This window comes from Temnothorax nylanderi, unplaced genomic scaffold (assembly GCF_030848795.1).
Source record: "Temnothorax nylanderi isolate EJ_2023f unplaced genomic scaffold, tnyl_v1.0 TNYL_tig0509_pilon, whole genome shotgun sequence".
NCBI classification, from domain to species: Eukaryota; Metazoa; Arthropoda; class Insecta; order Hymenoptera; family Formicidae; genus Temnothorax; species Temnothorax nylanderi.
The window spans coordinates 86,261-105,327 of NW_027249571.1; the positions used below are offsets into that span (position 1 = coordinate 86,261).

Sequence of the window (19,067 nt, forward strand, 5' to 3'; positions counted from 1 at the left end):
GGGTTACGCGACGAAATACGAGGAAAAAGTATTTTTCGCGCGAGACAAACGGGATAGACGAAACTCGCATTTTCCAACACCTTTTTGAAAGAACGTAGCAAAAACGCGCGAGAGAGTCGCTTTCGAACCGTTAAATCGCTTTAAGTCCGAATTAAATAGTCGCTGATGGAAATGCGAGTCGCGCGAGTTTCTTCCGCGGTCACGAGCGAACGTGTTCGCCTTGAAAGGGCACTCTCACGGGTACTCCGGGTAAAAATTCAGAAATCAATCGACGGCGAACGGCGCGATCCGCTTTTTGCGAGTCTCAATGTGTCACGCTTATCGAAAATCGTTCGCCAAACGGCGGACGTCGGCCGGAATTGAAATCCTTTAGCGGGCATGCCCCGTGATATATAACTGACCTACAAGAAAGATATTTGCTCGATGAAAGGAGGGTGAGACGAGAAGAATGAGAGAGTGTGAGAGAGAGAGAGACCACCCTCCTTCCCTCTTTTCCCCGCATACACAGCACTGCGGTGGAGAGGGAAAATAGCTATACCCGCTATATACGCTTATATCGCTTGTACGTGCTCAAACGCAAAAGTAATCTCTCCTGTCACCTGTCGCTCTTCGGTAAAATACTTGATGAATCCTCGCCCGTGGAGGCGTTTTTATCGACGTTATCCCGGGGGAAAGCACGTCGGGGAGAGCCCCTCCGTCCGCTTTTTTTCGCGACGTCCTCGCCGCCATTGCTTCCCGCACCCCATCGAAGGTTCCGACCTTCGATTAAAAGCCATTCGAAACGTTCGTGCTACAAAAGTATCGAGAACGGCAAGAAGTATAATAAAAAAAGAGAGAGCGAGGATACGAGATAACGGAGGTCCACGAGAGACTGCGACCCAAAAAGCACATAAAGGACGCGCCGTGAAGACGAGAGAACCGCATGGTATCGGGGTGGATCGTTCTCGAAATTCGAGAGTGGAACGTGATAGCCCACTTTTGTCCGTGATAGTGCGAGTGGAACTCGCGCCATTCTTCCGCAAATGAAAAATGTCAGATCGATCGCGACAAATGCCGCGAGACATTCTTTTCTATGTGACATTTAATTAATTCCGAGCCGCGCCGCGCCGCTGCCCTCTGCTATTATCGCGCAAACACACCACACGCTTGAGATTAATCGTGCTTATAAGCATATTGTTCGCGTACGGCTTTACCCACAAGGTGGCGACGACGGCTAAGCGGAATTTGCCATGCAAAAAAGAACGGTTTAAATACAAAATATATGCGAGCGCAAAATACTGACGTACATTTTTTGTTAAATAGTCACCGCGAAACCTTGGGGGAAAAAAACAAGTAAATGCATTATTCCGGTTTGTCCTCTTCAAATTTATTTACAAGCATGAGCACAATATTTTTAACCTACTGACAGAGAGGAAACGGATTGCGTTATTATATACATTTGAAAAATAACGTACTCTGACAGTACAATTTCATACATTTAAATTTGCTGCGCGACAAATTTACCAACGAATATCAGATTTTAGAGTGAGTGGTGCACGCGGGGCTCGCTTTTGCAATAAAATAACGAAATTTTAGCCCGACAGAGGTAAAAATGTGGCCAGAAGCGCAAAATTGATATTCCAATAAATTTCCGGCGATACAAATGAAATAAGATAAAAATGAGATTGATCATATTGAGTTAGCAGTCATCTCTTCGAGTCGTCTAAACTCCAGCTGACGCGTTTCACGTACTTTAAGCGCGTCGAGTGAAAATAACATAATAATGATAATAATAACTAAGCGGAGCATCATCATCTCTGACGAAACTACGGTACTCCGTACGTCTCCTCCCAGAACTTTAGCAGGAAACGTTCAAATGCGCACGACCGTCCGATTAAAAACTCTAACAACTTTGACCTAGAAAGAAATTGCCTCGTTACGATGCCATTAATTCAAAACGGTTTAATTAGTATATATATATTTACGTGGTTCGTCCACGAGCTGCCTTCGTGTTGATTGGACACAAATAAAACAGATTCCAAAATTGTTCGTAAAGCTTATTTAATTCCTTTCAAGTAGCCGTGAGACGCATTTTACGCGCATTTACAATACCTCTGTCACTAACAAAAACTCATTTCTCATTTAACGCGTAACGAAAGGTTAAATCTTAATGAAAAATCGTTATAATTACAATTTTCATAGAGTTTCGTTTAATTTCTATTTTGCTCGAGATGTTTATAAAAAGTTGCAACAAGAAAAAAAACGTGAGAAAAATTTTCGTTACGAAATCTGGGTAAATCTGATAAATTATCTCTATATACCAGCATCACTATATGTTTTTATATCGATACGCTGTATTTGCGACGTTATCGAGAACGACTTATTGTTAGCATTTCATTCTCTTAATTTATTCACACGGAGCAAAGAAAGTTTCGTCAAGTATTTCAGTTCCAGGAATACTACTTTAATTCCAAAGTTGCACGCTCGACGTGCAAAGAATACAATTGATTTTCGATGAAGTTATTAAGTATTAAGGAGATTAAGCAGTCAGATTTGTCGAAAATAAAGCTTTTTATTACAAAGGGAAATTTATTACAAAGAAATGAATTAAAACCGAGACTTGTCCCTTAACACAAAGTTCATTAGGATCATAAATTATAACAAAAATTTTTTTTTAAATTCTCTGCGATCAGCCATCTGCAGCGCCATTTTTCAATGCATATTTTTAAAAAATATTTTTACTAAAAAAATTTTTTTGCTATAGTTTATGATCCTAATATACAATTGTGTTAAAGAACAAGTTTCGATTTCAATTCATTTCTTTGTAATAAATTCCCCCAAAAAGCTCATTTTCAATAAATCTGACTGCCTAGTTCCCTTAAGCGAAGTGCCAAATACTTTTCCGTTATCTCGTATCACTGCCACACAATTCCCGGATATTATATTCTTTAATGCATGAAAAGAGGACGAAAAAGGACGAAAGAGGCTAATCATAATCTATAATTTTAGTGGCGCGCTAAAAGTTCCTCCTCAAGCGAGCGCGAGCATGATCGATCTTTCGCATTAGCAGTTTATTAAATGCGGGAAAGGTACATCTCGTAGCACTTAGATACTTCGCGCACTATCGTCCGCTACTTTTATACTTCGACATTTAATGCATTAAAAAGTCAGTTAATTCGGTTTATTCTTTAACGCGTTGAGTTCCGAAGAGACTTTAGGGAGTTCTGCATACTTGCGCAAGAATCGCGTTGCTGGTACATTGAATAAAATTTGCGTGCTGTGATATCTTAATGATATCTTAACGATATAAAATTGAACCCAATGAAATAGTTTCGTATCATAGTTATCATATCTGCTGTAATAACAGCTGACGACACATCAAAATGATAAAAAAAATTACATTTTCAATAGAAATAGTAACAGCAATCCAATTTTTAAACACAATATTTTTAAACACAATTTCTAACTTCACGTTATACTATCCTGTTTTTTTATTTCTGCTGCTATTAAATCTTCGTAATTGAAATGCGAATATTATCTGTTTTTCAAAGATCTCAAATTCGAAAAACTGCACGACCATTCCGTGTGGAATGCGTTCTCGCAGTTTCCATTCTCTTTCTTTCTCTCCCTAGCTCTCCGTGATACATTTTCTATTCCTTCTCTGGTGAACTTTTTCTTTATCCATTTAGAACCGGAGTAACTGCATTAATCTCCTCTTTCATTTCGCTAGAGAGAGATTCCTACCGACTTCTTCATGGGGAAAAAGCGGCAGAATGAGAAGTCCCGGTTGTACCGCGAATGCGTTTCCATAAAAATCAAATAACTCTATTTTCAATAAACGACAATTTGCCTCAAAGGAACTCTCTGTCAATGTTTTGCCGTAATGCCACGTTACGTTTCGCGAAGCTCCACGTGTACTTACGCGACCTAATGCAAACTCGGGCGCGATCGATCTTGGCGTATCGCGAGGTAACTTATCGCCCATGCGAACGTTATACGGAACGACCGTAAAGCTGTAATGCCGCGTCGCGTAGCGATGGTGTATACCTATGCAACGCGCAAATTTCAACTCGTTTCGCGAACGCGGCGTCTGAAAGATCGACTCCGGATAATCCGTCTGTCCACAGTTACGTTTTCCCGTGATAAGCGCGCTCGCTAATTAGCCAAAACGTTACGCGTCCAGGATATGCGATTCCATCTTCCATTCCATCGACAAAGGTAGTAAACACGCTACCGGCCGCGAGTTTCGCGATGTAAAATCAATCTCATGTACAAACGCGTTTCACGACTTGATAGATTAATCGTCCGAGTCTAATCTTAAACATCTCTTCGACGACTCGTAGGTATTTTTATCAAAACGATTTTTCGCTTTCCAGGTGTACTGCATTTAAACAGATCCTTGATCCGTTTCACGATAGTTTTACCTTCGTGAAAGTAATCTGTATTACAATGATATATTGTAAATACATGCATTATATGTGGAATTAAATCGTCCCATTCAATATTGTATGATTACTCGTGGATTATTAAACCGCATGATACGGTTACTCATACAATATTAACAAGCACAATTAATCGATTATAGTTACGATTCTCTGCTTTCGAGATATACATATAGCGAGATATATATTGTATATATTTTAAGTTTCGTTATTGCATAAATTGCATAATGCATTTACCATGCCGAAATAAAATAAGATAATAGAGTCCATCAATATTTATAAATATACAGTAATTTCAGCTCATATAAAACAAAGTTGTTTTAACTTGATTAAATATTTTTAACTAATTGTTTTTTAAATTGAAATATTTAAATACGATACGTATTGAATCTGATTAAAACATGACGTAATTTTACTCAAATACTTAAATATTTCAATTAAAAAAATAATCAGTTAAAAACATTTAGTCTAGTTAACAACTTTTTTTTCTCTCAGTATATAATTGTGAAAAATTATTTGAAGAACATAAAATAATCTACAAGAGCTCTCTAAATTGTTGTCGTTAACGCAGATAAATGACATATTATATTATTACATAAAATTCTCATTTAACTCGGTTGCTACGTAACAAAAATAAGATCTCTTTAAACCAGAGGAGATCGCTTTGTTTCAAGTAAAATCCATTTCCGCGCCGTATTTACAGCCGCCGGTGGAGGAAGAGAAGAAAAGGATATACCGCGCGCGGGAAACCGTAGTGATTATACGCTGACAAAGCCTCCATAGTCATGTCGGAGTAATGCTACTACCGGTCCGCCTACTCTCCCGAGATTAGCGAGCTCTAATTAGCGAACGGATGTTATAATACGAGGATCTCCCCCACCCGATCGATCGTCCGATTTCATTGACGCGCCCGCCGTTAATGTGCCGCCCGCTCTTCGTCCCCGAATTTCGCAGTCGGGCTTCCGGCTATACGGTGAGAAATCACTCAGCAGCGAAACTCATATCCGCAGAATCATAAATCGAGAGAATTTTCTATCCTAGAATTCTGTAAAGTATTGGCCGCCTTACAATACGTAGACTTGTGAGAATCTAGAGATATGCTACAAGCAGATAGATTATAGATATGTGTTTTCTCGGGCAAATAGGCTTTATCTAGTGTCTTCTCGCACGAAATTACGTAGAGACATAAATCCGCTTCTACTAGAATCTTTTATTAAAATAGCTTAACCCACTTCTATTCAGGCCATTAATTGGCTTGACACTCCGATAGCTGCATAAAGTAAGAAAATTTCTGCGCGAAGGTAAGGGCAGGCCCATTAAACGAGCGACTTCCCGATAGTCGGATCGCGCTCGCGTGCATATAGAAGAACGAATAAAACGCAACGAAGATACCGTCCGTACGTAATTGGACGTAGTCTCATATAAGACGGCTGTAACTAGCAATTTCTGAAAGTCTTGGATTTTTCTTCTACAAAATACAGAATATTTGCGCGCGCTACGTCGCAGGAGTGCTCTTGCGCTCTTGGAGGATCGCGCGTTTTGATGAAAACGCGATTCAATAATGAACCACTCGGGACCAACGCGACGCGACGTGGTGTGTGCGCCTCATCTGTCATAGACGAATCGCGATTTTGTCGACAACGCGCGGCGCTATGTGCTTCATGCGCGTCATACGCGACGAGATAATATTAGCGACGCGATTCAGAATAGCCGTAGTTATTCGTCGAGCAGGAGACCCGTCATTTATATCCGCCACTCCATTTGATACTGATGGAAGTACAGAGCGGAGTGGCGCGGCGCGGCGCAGCATAGCATGGCACGACACACAGGCGAAGCAGCGGTAGCGATTATGCATTTGCAAGGAATGCGCGGGGCTCAATGATGGCCTCCAAGGATAATCCGTCTGCCTGCCTAGACCCTTGAGATTAGCACGGGCGCTAATTAGACGAGACATTACACACGCCGGAGATACGACACTGATAGCAACGTCTATCGATCGTTACGGTTTCGTCGACGATAGAAGCTACTTGTACGCGTATTTCTCAGAGACGATCTCAGAAAAATCGTGAATACACCTCGCACGAATCTTTCTTTCGTAACTAGTCGTATGAGGCACCTTCAAAATCGCGTACTTTCTTTGAATAACAAACAAATAAAGATTCTCAGACAATTTGTGTAACATTACTCTATAAAATACCGTTATAAAAACGTGAGAAACATTTTGCTAAATTTTTCCGGATAACTGTACGAAAGTCGAGAAGATATAAAAGTACGAATGACATAATAATTATAGTTTTGTCCCTAAAAATGATTAAGACTTAACGCTTAAGCCGATATGTCGAATTTTCGTTACAGCCACTGGTATCAGTTGATGAAAATCGATGACGAAGGAAATTCATTAGTAATACATAACATGCGCTAATTAAATAGCCTCGCAATCCTGTCGCTACGCTACGCAACGGATGAGCGTTTTACAATAATTACTCAGTCAGATAATTAATCCTCGAATGCCGAAATTCGATGCATTTCCTATACGGACAAAATGCGCATTGCGAAGGGATCTAAAACGACACGATGCCTCGGGATACACGGCATCCTCGACACGCTCCTGCAAACAGAACACATAAAGAGCGTGCTCGCGTGTGTATATGTGTACACTGTAAGTGCTCTAAAGTAGCATCATTACATGGTTTCCCCACGTATTACCTATTTGACGTTTATATCACTCTTGGTTCGCTATAGACTGCATTAATCATGTCAAGAAGATTTTAATATAATATTCCGTTATACTGAATTTAAGTATATTTATAGTAGGGGAGACCGGGGCAAACTCGATACGATTTTTTCAAAGGCAATTTTCAACAATTAATTAAAATTTTCAAGCAAGTTTAATGATACACATTTAAAGAGTATTCCTTCAGGTACAAAATTTCTTAAGAAAGTTTTGCTGTACGTTGCTTAGTTTTGTCCTTAGGAAAGGAAAAGTGACGCGGAGACAAATTTTTAGAATTGAAAAATGCCGGGGCAAACTCGATACTTTGCCTGATCGACACAATTTGATCTGGAACTTATTTTTTATTGTCTGAAACTAAACATACATTGTTTATCGTGTATTTAGAAAGTACAAAAATTCGGAATTAAGTAAAACAATCATTGGAAATAATGAGAACAAAAATTGTTGAACATTCAATTATTTTCATCTAAAGTCATGTCTGAAAAACAATTTATGCAAGTAAATTCGCGATTAGACGTGCGCACACATTTGTCATGGGCTATACAGCTGCATGACAAGCATCGTTTGTTATTAGAAGCCGATAAAACGGCGTGATGTCGACTTTGCCCTGAACGTCATTTTTCACTTTTGTCACTTCAAAAATATAAAAATTTTGAAAATATGCAAAAACTATTATCGGATTCGTATAGAGCATCGAATTTCCCATCAAAATCACTTACCGGTAAATTCGCAAGAGTAAAGCTCGATGAAAGAGTAGAAATTATCGAGAGATCAGAAAAATTACTTTTCAACATCAAAAACGCTTATGTAGCGCTAAAAATTATACCATAACTCAGAATGTCACCAAATTCCGTTGATAATAATGGCACGTAAAGACGCATTTACAGTAGGAAAGGCAAATTTCTACGATAGATTTAAATTGGCAAAAAGCCTAGTGTCAAGTTTGCCCCGGTCTCCCCTATATTAAATTCAACAGCTTTTAAAAGAGAACGATAAGAAATAGAAATAAGTATTAACTTTAATATGAATATTTTCGATGTGAAGACAAAAATACCTCGTCATACGAAGAAATTATCATATATCCTCAGCATCTCCGGATAAAATTAACCCTAGACCGGTACACTTCTAAACGTAACGTAGATGGTACACTTGGATTAGGCTAACCCGCCGTTTTCTTTTTACTATAACTTTTGATCAACTGCACATTTTAGGGCAAATTTTTTTTTTAATCGATAGCTTAGAATCTCAGGTACTTGAATATCCACGTTAGAAAGCAAAAAAAGCTTTTGCACAGGAGCTATTTACAAAATATCAAATTTTTTTAATTGAGTAAAATTGAGGCTTTTAGTTATTTAATCATATTTTTTTTCTAAAACGAGTTGTGACCTAATTCTACTGGGATTGTAAAGGTATATAGTTGTACTTTAAGGGGATTAATGAATATTTTCAATTACTTCTAAAAAGTATAATTATTTTGAATGGTGAATGTAAGTAATTTTTGGCTCTTAGTAACTTTTTATGGTAATGAATAAAATGAATTATTTGCGTGATTTGACATTACATGTTAAATATTTTAAGTAAAAAATTGATAAAAAATAAATTTCTAATGACATTAGAAGAGATTAGCATTCTAATGACAAATAGTAAAAATTGAGGTTATAAGATCAATGAAAAAAATGTTTATTTGATTTTTCAATTCCATTTTATTACAAAATTCTATTTATTTTTTCAAAATTGGTATATATCACGGATTTACTAACATTAATGGTACACTGGGTTAGTGTAACCCGGATACTAACTTTCAATGTTTCTTACTCGGCAGTTTTCAATGGACTGGTTCGATTATGAGTGCAGCTTAGTAGTGGGCTCCAAAGTTTTTTCCCCCCTTGATCCGAACGACCCCTTTTCCCATGCGGTATAGAAGTGCCGCAACTTTTAAAATCGCTATGGGTTACGCTAACCCAGTGTACAATTCTAGGGTTAAAATTTTATTTCAAAAACAGAAAGAAAAAGGTGGACGAGGTTTATATATAATAGCCACTAAAGCGACCCACATAATTCCGTGCCATCTACAGGTAAAAGAGAAGCTTATAGATATCGCCTATTGTTGTTTACGCGTAAGCATCCGATATATTATCCGATACTTCGACTTAGTCGGTAAATGAAGAATAAAGATGCTACACGATACCATTCTTCAAAAATATTGACACCTATACCGCCGAGTATATACTCGTACTTTGCAGAAAGTTTTGACAGAACCGATATTATAAACTATCGATCTTTTTGGAGTATCGGATAGCATGATTGCTTGTTCTTTGTTTACTGACTAAGTAAGAGTATCGGATATCGATGTTTCCGGGCACACGCTGGAACACGCGACGTGCAGAAAACATGCGAGAGTGTGCGTAACGCAGGCGATGATTCGCGGTGTGAGAAGAGAGCGGGCATGATTTGCGAGACAGAACAATTTCCGTTTCGCGGAAACGTGTAACGCGCGCGAAACTTCTACGCAAGTTTCATGGGAGATGGAGAAAGAGAGAGAGAGGGGGAGAGATGGGGTCGGTGGCCGACGAGGGATGGTGGAGACGGGGGCGGCGGTTCGATGGATAGGGGTGCTGGCGAGAGAGTAGTACAGTGGAAAAAGGCGCACACACCTTGAAATTCTGAGAAATGGGTTAAGGAAGCTCCTAGAATCCGCGGAATATAAATCATTTCCGACGGCGGTAATTCGATTCTCGCGAGTCTTCGGAGGATCCTCCGGGGGTACTTCGCCGCCTCTTTTTTGTCTTATTGCGAGAAGAGGATCGAACGGAGTTCGACCGCCATTCACTCTGCATCCATCTCGTTGTCGTTAAGGCGCGAGGCCGCCGAACGGAGCTAACGGAGGCAGATTCTCCTGATTTATAAGTCAGAAAATGACGAGAACCACGGTTATCATTTAGATGACCCGAAACGCGCGCGGCGAAATGCGGAATACGTGATAAATGTGATAATCATTGTTCCAGAAAAGAAACGTGCGCCGCGCGATGCCACGCGCTGAATAAGTTGCAAATAATTCATTCCTCGGATTATTCAGAAATAAATTATTGGAAAAAAGATATCACGACAGAATTATGACTAAATGTCCTTCAATTTATTTTTACTAATGGCGACTTCGTTTTCCTAAGGCAACGTACGAGTATATTTTAGACTTAGAGAACTTAGACCCTCTTATATTTCTAGAGTTCTAGGTGTCCCAAATTATAACGAGGCAAAAATAGATTCAATTGCTGCAACAAGAAATCGTATTTTTAAGGCTAAGCCTCGAATGTCAAACTGTCGTCTTGTCTCCAATGATTTATGACGTTCCACGAAAAGTTTGTTACATCGAAAGCTTGCATTTCTCATTTCTTAATAATTTTAGAAGCTTCACACGTGGCACTATGCAAGCAGCAAAAATATTCAATGAAACTGGAACAGTTATTTTCTCGAATAACGTGATTATTAGATATATAAAATAAAGTCATTTATTTAAAACCTAAAATATTAAAATATTATTCACAACTTAAAATATTATTTTCGGATATCGAAGTAGTTTATAAACTGCACATTTTATTGTATATCACACATATGTATAAATCTATCAATCTTGCACACATCATAAATTTAAAATAACGATCAAATGTATGACCGAGCTATTTTAATCTGGATTACTTAATAAATTAAAAACCTAAGAAATTGTGATCTAGATTTTTTAAATCTGTATTTCTGCGCAACGTTCGGCAAGTTTCGGATATCTATTTGTAGCACTAACTTCCAAACACTTCTCAACTATATAGCTACAGTCACGATAGAATAGTGGCCAGAAATATCAATTTGCCCCGAGCAACAAAATGAGTTTGACGATGGTACCGAAATCGCAATGCAAAATTTCGCCGGTTGAAGAAAGAGAGGAAAAAAGAAAAGCAGAAGAACAGCGCGCTCGAATATATCGCCCTGTATGCGCGATATGTGATATTCCCGCACGCGAGTCGTGGGTGCTCGCTCGAAGAAACGAAGTGTCGGCCGACTTCCGCTGCAGCGACTCGAAACTTCGTTACGTCGCTTCCGAGTTGCAACGACGCGCTCTCTCCTGGATTTCCACTCGATTTCCTCCGGTATCCGATCGACTTTCCATCCGAAGAGAGTGAGAAGGGAAAAGGAGGAGGGGAGAAAGAGAGCACAAACTGCCCCTATCCACGAGCTTTCCCCCCACTCCTTCACCTCTCCCTCGCGGGGGTAGAGAAAAAAAATTGAGTTTCAACTCGATCCGCGGGGTGAACAAGGACGATTTGTACGCGTAAACCCTTTTATGGCGAGGGCACAATGGCGAGACGGTAACCGGTCCGAGAACAAAAGCAAGGGAGCACATTGAAAAGTGGAAAAAAAATAGAAAAAGGACGAGAAAGGAAAAAAAGAAAAGCTGATTCGCCAAAGAAGTGCAACAGGCGGCGCGAGTACGGACTTTCCTGGGAAAAAATCCGCGATGTTTCTCAATGACGACGCAGCTTTCCGGACTCCGCTTCTTGAAATGACGTTACCGGCGCGCGCTGCATTTCATTCGGCGGTAATTACGTTGCGTGCTGCGCAGCGGAGAATGAAACGCCCGCCCGAGGGAAAAATCCGTTCCACGAGAACGGGAAATATGGAAAAATGTTACGTTGTTACATGTAGCGAATGCGTGGTCGCTCTCGCTAGCGCGAAAAAAAGTAGCGTGTTCGGCCTTTGTGCTCGATCGAATATAGAAAAGGCACAATGAACAAAGCGTATTTCGCTAACTTGTAATGAGCACTGACAACGCGCCGTTTGCCCGATCGAAGTTTGACATTAAACACATTTTCAACGTGCAAATATATAATGTTCAATTACGGCGTAATTTACTCTTGCATTCAATAATTAACCATTATTTTTTATGATTATTATTCCCATAATATATTCCTTCAAAATGGCGAGTAATTACTTTAAAACAATAAAAATAAAATTTGACTTATTTTACTTATATTTACAAATAAAATACAATGCACCACATAGGTACTAGTCAAACAAAGCACAACTTATTAAACTTGCAAATAAGAATTTTTTTTCATATAACGCAATGACTCAAGTGATTTCTTTCCGATACGAATAAGGGCGTGCCAGAAAATCGCTCCGCGATGAGTCTAGAGCGATTTTCAGCCGCGATAGAGTCTTTTACTAACGTTCTGAAGCTTTCAACTGCATGATGCGCGATTGAAAAATAGCAGTCGACACTTTACGTCGCAGGAGGCTGAAGTTCTCGGGAGTCCTCGACATATTCGGCCGCGCGGTTGAATTTTTTTCCATTTACTTTCGTGCAACCGTGCGAAAGACGGAACATTCTTTTCCATTACCATCGCGCACCGATAAAAATAAAAGTATAGGCATATGTAGAAAAAAAGAAAACTCCGCTACTAAATATAATTGGTCACGAAGCAACGAATTACCCGAGGGGCTTTTCACTTGAGAAATCGTGGATTTCCTTGTTTTAACGTTAAGAAAATCTTTTAGAAATCTTAGTAATCAACAGAAATCATTCAGAAATCTGTCAGCCATGGATAGAAATCACATAGAAATCAAAGTGGAAATCTTATAAAAGTTTTCTCACAATCAGTGTCACGCACTCACACCAACTCATACTGATTCGCGCATTACTTCGGATCTCTTTCGTGCTAACTCGAGTCTTGTCGGCCTCAGCTGACAAGAGGCGAAGTCGAGGGCGAAGTAATCCGAAATAGTCCGAGTTTTGACATAAGATTTCTTATATCTTTTAGGTTATGATAATCGTTGGTCACAATCTAACTTTTATCTATCTTACATATCTGTTTTATTAAAATCGAGATTAAAATAAAGTTTATCAAAATAAAGTAATAACCCTTCGTAAGTAGAAATAATATTTAATTTTTTTTACTAAAGTACATAAGTTTGTGAATAAGGTTGTGAATTTTGTCGTGAAACTGTGTGTAGAATAAAAATATTTGTTTTTCATGTTTCGTAAACGAAAAAAAACGTTGTGAACTTCATGGTAAATTCACACTTGTCTCTCAATTATATTTCTATATAAAATTTTTGTTTTCCACGAAATGTGTACAAACATTTTTGATTAAAATTAATGAAATTCAGTTGTTATCTATATAAATAAAACAAAGTCGGGTTAGTTACACCATTTATAACTCAAGAACGGCTGGACAGATTTTGTGTTAGAACTATATAAAATAGGGGTAGAATTTTCCGGGGAGTGCTATAGAGTGTGTAGTTTTTCGTTACCGATCTTTTTGGAAGCCGGTACCGAAATTTTTTCAATTTTTCGGGAATTAATTGACCGAATCTTAAAAAATTGTATATGAAGTAGGGATAGAATTTTACGGGGAGGGAGAGAGGGAAAGAGGGAGGGAGGAAGGGAGAGAGAGAGAGAGAGAGAGAGAGAGAGAGAGAGAGAGAGAGAGAGAGAGAGAGAGACAGAGAGAGAGAGAGAGGGAAAGAGAGAGAAGGGGAGAGAGAGGGGGGAGAGGGGGGAGAGAGAGGGGAGAGAGAGAGAGAGAGACTATTTGCGTGTCTTATTACATATGTCCTCCGGGGCGAAGCCCGGGTAACCAGCTAGTAAAGATTACACGGAAAAAAAATTTTGTTGACGCGGAACCCAGAAAAATGTGAAGATTCTATCAAATAAATAGTATTGAAAATTTTTCTTTGTGTAATTTTATGTATTATTTCGAGTATTATTTAAGATTATTATGAATCACAAATTAATGCTTCTGTTATTAAAAAGTACTAAAAGTATTTTATGTAGTTCAAACTGTAATGTATTATGTAGTACGCAGTTACACACGCAGTTACATGATTTAAATACGTTTTGCAGATAAGTTGTGTAGAAACATTCGTTTTAATATACTTTTTAAAACATTAAACGAACCTTATAATTTCATATCAAAACAATTACGACTATAATGTTCGACACTGAATCATTTTTCACTCCAGTTTTTAAAACACGGTTTTTTTTTAACAATATTTTTTTCTTGTAGAATTGTAATTACTTTTGTTTCATCAAAATAACCATTCACTTTTAACGTTTAATTCCAATAGTGATTATCTAAGATGAGACTAATAATTTGTTTAGACAATTAATAAACTAATATTTTTATTCAATTTCTAAATTTCATTCATTTTAATAAGGAATTCTCCAAATATCTACTAATATTCATCTTTATTTAAATCAGTTTTAATTGTTTCGTAACGTTTCTAATATATATTTGAGTAAATATATATTTGAGATTTATTTAAGAATAAAAACAATCTAAAAACTATCATGGAAAACTATTTTTAATTTCGTACATATTTAAAAAATTTGAATTGCTTTACGTTCTTAACATCTTACTTGATTCGTACGAATATAAGCAATCGAAAAAAAAAACCGATTTGTCCCGACCTCGCCCGAGTCGAGCCCGGCGCAGTTGCTGACGATCAGTAGAAATCACTGGTAATCCCGAAGAAATCAACATGGGAGTCAATAGAAATTTCATTGCAAATGCCGCAGTCCAAGTTCTTTGATTTCCAGATTTCTTGAGTGAAAAGCCCCTCGGAATTACCCGCCTGAAAAATATAATTGTTATTCAAAAAAGTCGCTCTATCTTTCATTGTGTGAAATAATCGATGGTTAATCTCGAAGAAATAAACGCTGCAAATTGTTACCGAGTTGATTTCCGGGAAGCGCGATATTTGATTAGCGCGCGGCGCGGCGGTTGTTTACGAGCGAGGATTTTACACGTAATAAACACCGAGGATTCTTACGGGCATCCTGCGGCGAAACCGAAGTTCCTCGTTTCCTGCTCACGCCTCAGGATTCGCCGTTTCCTTTCCCCGTAAAGCCGCGGGAGAAAAAGGAGGAGCTGCTTCCGAATCGTGTCTAGAGTGTAAAAATAGAGTTAGATAAAAACAGAACCGTCGGGCATCGAGCAACTAGAAATTCGCTTTGACCCCGTTAGTCCATCGAGTAACATGCGGCTCGTAGAACGATTTTCTTACGTGATATTTGGGTCACGTGTGACAGATGAGCTAATCTCTCGCTACCCGCGGTAAGAACACGCCTGATGTATTAGAGTAGTCTATAATGCAGTCTTTCCTCTAAGGAAATGCGATCTCGAGAAATGAAAAGGGAGAGAAGCGATAGAAAGAGTTTGTAAAAGTCAGAAGCTTTTGACGACATTGTTCACCGAGAGAAAATTTTTATGGGTCGTTTAAAGCGAAGCAGCAAAATGTCAACGATGTCTTAAAAAATTTGAAAAGATAAGAGCTACATAGCAAGAAAATTAGATAACGAAATAATAATCTACAGTGGAACCACCATTTTATACGAAATTATCATACAATCGTGCACATTATCAATTCATTCACAGAGTAATATTATATTCGAACAATGAAAAATTATCTGAACGCGCGCGTCCACGATTACGAATAACTCGCCGAACATGTGTATCCCGACACGAGGGGGAAAAGAGGAGGAAGGATGGGGGTTAAATGAACGGACGCGTTAACCATGGGTCATGGACGATGGTTTACACGCGTCCATGCGCCCTTGCAAACCGTTCGCGAAATCGCGACATGCACGCGACGCATTACTGCGAATAGATGTCGCGGGACTGATGAATGCGCGGAAGATTTATGTCGAACTGGCTGTAGAAAATAAAAGGTTGGACGAGGTGTCAAATTTCGATTCAACTTACTCACTCACAAATAATTCGAGTATGTGGTAAAAGAAGTGATGACCGAATGGGACAATAAGAATATTCAATGGAGCTGATATGGAGTTACTGATTTGTGAAAATAATAAATGATTGCCAGTGACGAAGTGGGAGAATAGAAACTCGATAGGTCTCGACAGTAGCCGTTACATTCCGCGAAAATGGACCATTACAAAAACACAAGTATAAAAAAATTGGATATCCGGAATTTATTCTTATTCTGAAGACCTCCTTTCTCTGACGTAAAAGTTTTCGCGCGGTAGAGTTTTTCTTCTTTTGACATTAAAAGCATTCAATAGAAACATCATATTTGTGGAAAGGAGCAGTAAAAATAGAATAAACAGCGCGTTTAGGAGCAGAAGAAATTGAAATTGCCACGGTTTATCTTGGAGCGGCAACATCTCGGAGGATAACTCAATCCGAATGTAAAACAGATGGAGCAACAACGCCGCGGGACAACAGTTTAGAATAATCGATCCCTTCCCAGTCTCACTGGCACCGCCTGAGGATCAAAAAAATCTGACTAACCGTGAGACAGTAAAGACAATACTGCGAAAAAGCTCATTCCGTTGCGGCAGGAAAGCCACGTCGAGAAGTTACTTAAACGTACGAGAAGTTAGGCGCAACGGTTCTCTTACTGCGCTTTCCCGCATTTGCTGCGCTTGTACATCCTCTTACGAAACTTCGGAGCACTCCGTTCGAATTAACGAAACATGTTGCGAGAGTCGAGAGAAAAACTTGCAAAGGAAATCCCGACCGCATTCTCTCGCCCTCTCTCTCGCTCTCTCTCTCTCTCTCTCTCTCTCTCTCTCTCTCTCTCTCTCTCTCTCTCTCTTTTTCTCCTTCATTCTTCCATCTTTCTCCTTCTCTCTTTCTCGGCGCATCCCCAAAGAATTCTACAGCTCGGAAATGTAGTTCAATCCAATGATAGTGCTGTTCCTATCCTGAAAACGCTCCTCAAGTTTCCTCGTTTGACATTAATATTTAGTCGCTATCGTGGCGGTTAGGAAATTAAAAGGAGATTCAAGTCGCGTCTTGTAAATTAATGAACAGAGAAAGGAGTAGATTTTCGTAGAAATATACTGTTTGCATAAAACCAGAGAACTCGAATATCATCAAACGTAGCTCGACTTGGAAAAATACATCCCTCGAGAACCCCAGCTCAAAATTAATAAAATTATTTTAAAAATTGTTAAAACTTGTTCGAGATAGCGAATATATTTTTTGATTGTTTACCATATCCTAGCTCTAGAATGAAATTAATAAGTTGAAAGCTTGTCCAATGAGATGATAAATATATATTTAACAAATTTAATTAATTTCAATCTTCTTGAATTGCAAATATTATCACCTGGGATTATCTGAAATACCACCAAAAATCATATTTAATTATTCTCTCATATTTTAAAATCACACATAAAAGATGGCGAATAAAATTTCCGATTATAACAGCCTCTTATATTATCTAAAAAAAAAAAAAAAAAAAAAAATCACATCGTTAAATTTTTCAAGTTTTTTTTTTTAAACATTCAGCAATGTAAACGCAATATTATGAGACATAGAAGGCTACGTTTACACCCAGCGACCTGATCGCGGCCTGACCTATATTGTGACCCGAAGTAGGTCTAGTCATCATTCGTTTACACCGAAAGAGACCTAAAAATTGACGGAATCGTATTTGGAATCGCCCTGAATTGCAGCGAATCCGAACAAGCAAATAAAGCTTTTAGGACGCGTCGCGCGTGATCGCGCGTTTACATCGCAAATGATAACGGCCTATTTCAGGTCGGGTCACTAAAATACGCGGCCTGACCTAAAGCCAGGTCCGGTCGCCTATCACGTGTTTACAGCAGGCGGCCTAAATAATTTAGGTCGAATTTGAGGTATAGGCCGCGGCCTAAATTCAGAGTATAAACGTAGCCACACTTGAGAGCGTATGGTTGTAAATCCTCAAGCGTCCAAAACTCATGTTGGTTGCAGCGACTATTTCCGGCTATTTAGCGTACAACAAGATCACCTGATCATCGTAGCATTTGCTTACTGGCTTATGTTTACAATCGCACTAGCGAGAGTCGAGATCAAATAGCCATGTTTGTCGCTAATATGTGTGATGTGAACACGGATCCGTGTATTCAAAGCGTTGGAATTCAAATCGATCGGAATGATGGTTAACGTTTACAATGATTTTGGTATTTTCCAACGAGAGAAATTAATTAGATTTTATTTCTACTGGTATTTCGACAAATCCTAAATGAGATAATATTTGCAGTCTAAGAAGATTGAAAATAATTACATTAATTAAATGTACAGTTTATTATTCTAATTGCACTTTTTGTTTGTTAACTTTTCTCTGAAAAATAGAGTTCTCTTATCGTTAAAAAGTTGTACTCGAAACATAAAAGGAAAATTAACAATACAATCTCTGAGAATACGAGGAAGCGTAAGCGACCGAAGCGCATCAAAACATATTGAAACAACAAACACGAAAAACATCCAGGAAAAAAAATGATGTATTTACGCTCGAAAATATTTCTCATGTAAAGACCAAATTTGCCGTATAAAACACATCGATATTAAAGCATGAGCGTTTCATCCTGCATGGCACAGTGCAACGCTATATTACCCAATTTCAATAATTATTGCTTTATATCATTTTTAATTAGATGATTCCAATTCTTGAAATTAGAGTGGTTTTATAGAACGGCAATAAAAACTAATGTAATATAAACTAATAATGTAAATGACGACGAGACGAGATTTCTATGCGGCAGCCTTTCTCTACGTTTCATCCGAGAAAGGGTGAGGCACTAAAGGACAGCCGGCACCAAGGAAAACAGCAAATCGTCCGGGAAAATACACCACGGATTTTCTTATGGGCGATCAGTAATGCTCGCCGAGCCAGTCACGACGAAGAAAAAGGACGTAAACGATATTCGGTCAGGATAAGAAAAGTGCATATGGCATGCACAGGACCGTGAATCATCGACAAGCCACATGTGCCGACACAAGGATACGAGATACCCCGAAATGTCCACCGAAAGTTTCAAGAAGCGATTAAGAGCCCGAATAGACGAGCGACTTTGTATAGCGCTTCTCTGTAGCCTTAAGGCTCCTCCTGAGCTCTTTCCCGACATCTTGTGA

General features: G+C 38.7%; 1 long non-coding RNA gene across 1 annotated transcript in view; it reads right to left on the bottom strand.

The window, feature by feature from the left end:
* Positions 1-15,230, bottom strand: part of LOC139783518 (uncharacterized) — an 84,499-nt gene extending 69,269 nt beyond the window's left edge. Inside the window, exons 1-2 of the long non-coding RNA XR_011721301.1 lie at positions 14,977-15,230; positions 14,615-14,778 (exon numbers count right to left, since the gene is read on the bottom strand). This is a non-coding gene — a long non-coding RNA (uncharacterized lncRNA). The remainder of the gene's footprint in view (positions 1-14,614; positions 14,779-14,976) is intronic.
* Between the last annotated feature and the right edge of the window lie 3,837 nt (positions 15,231-19,067).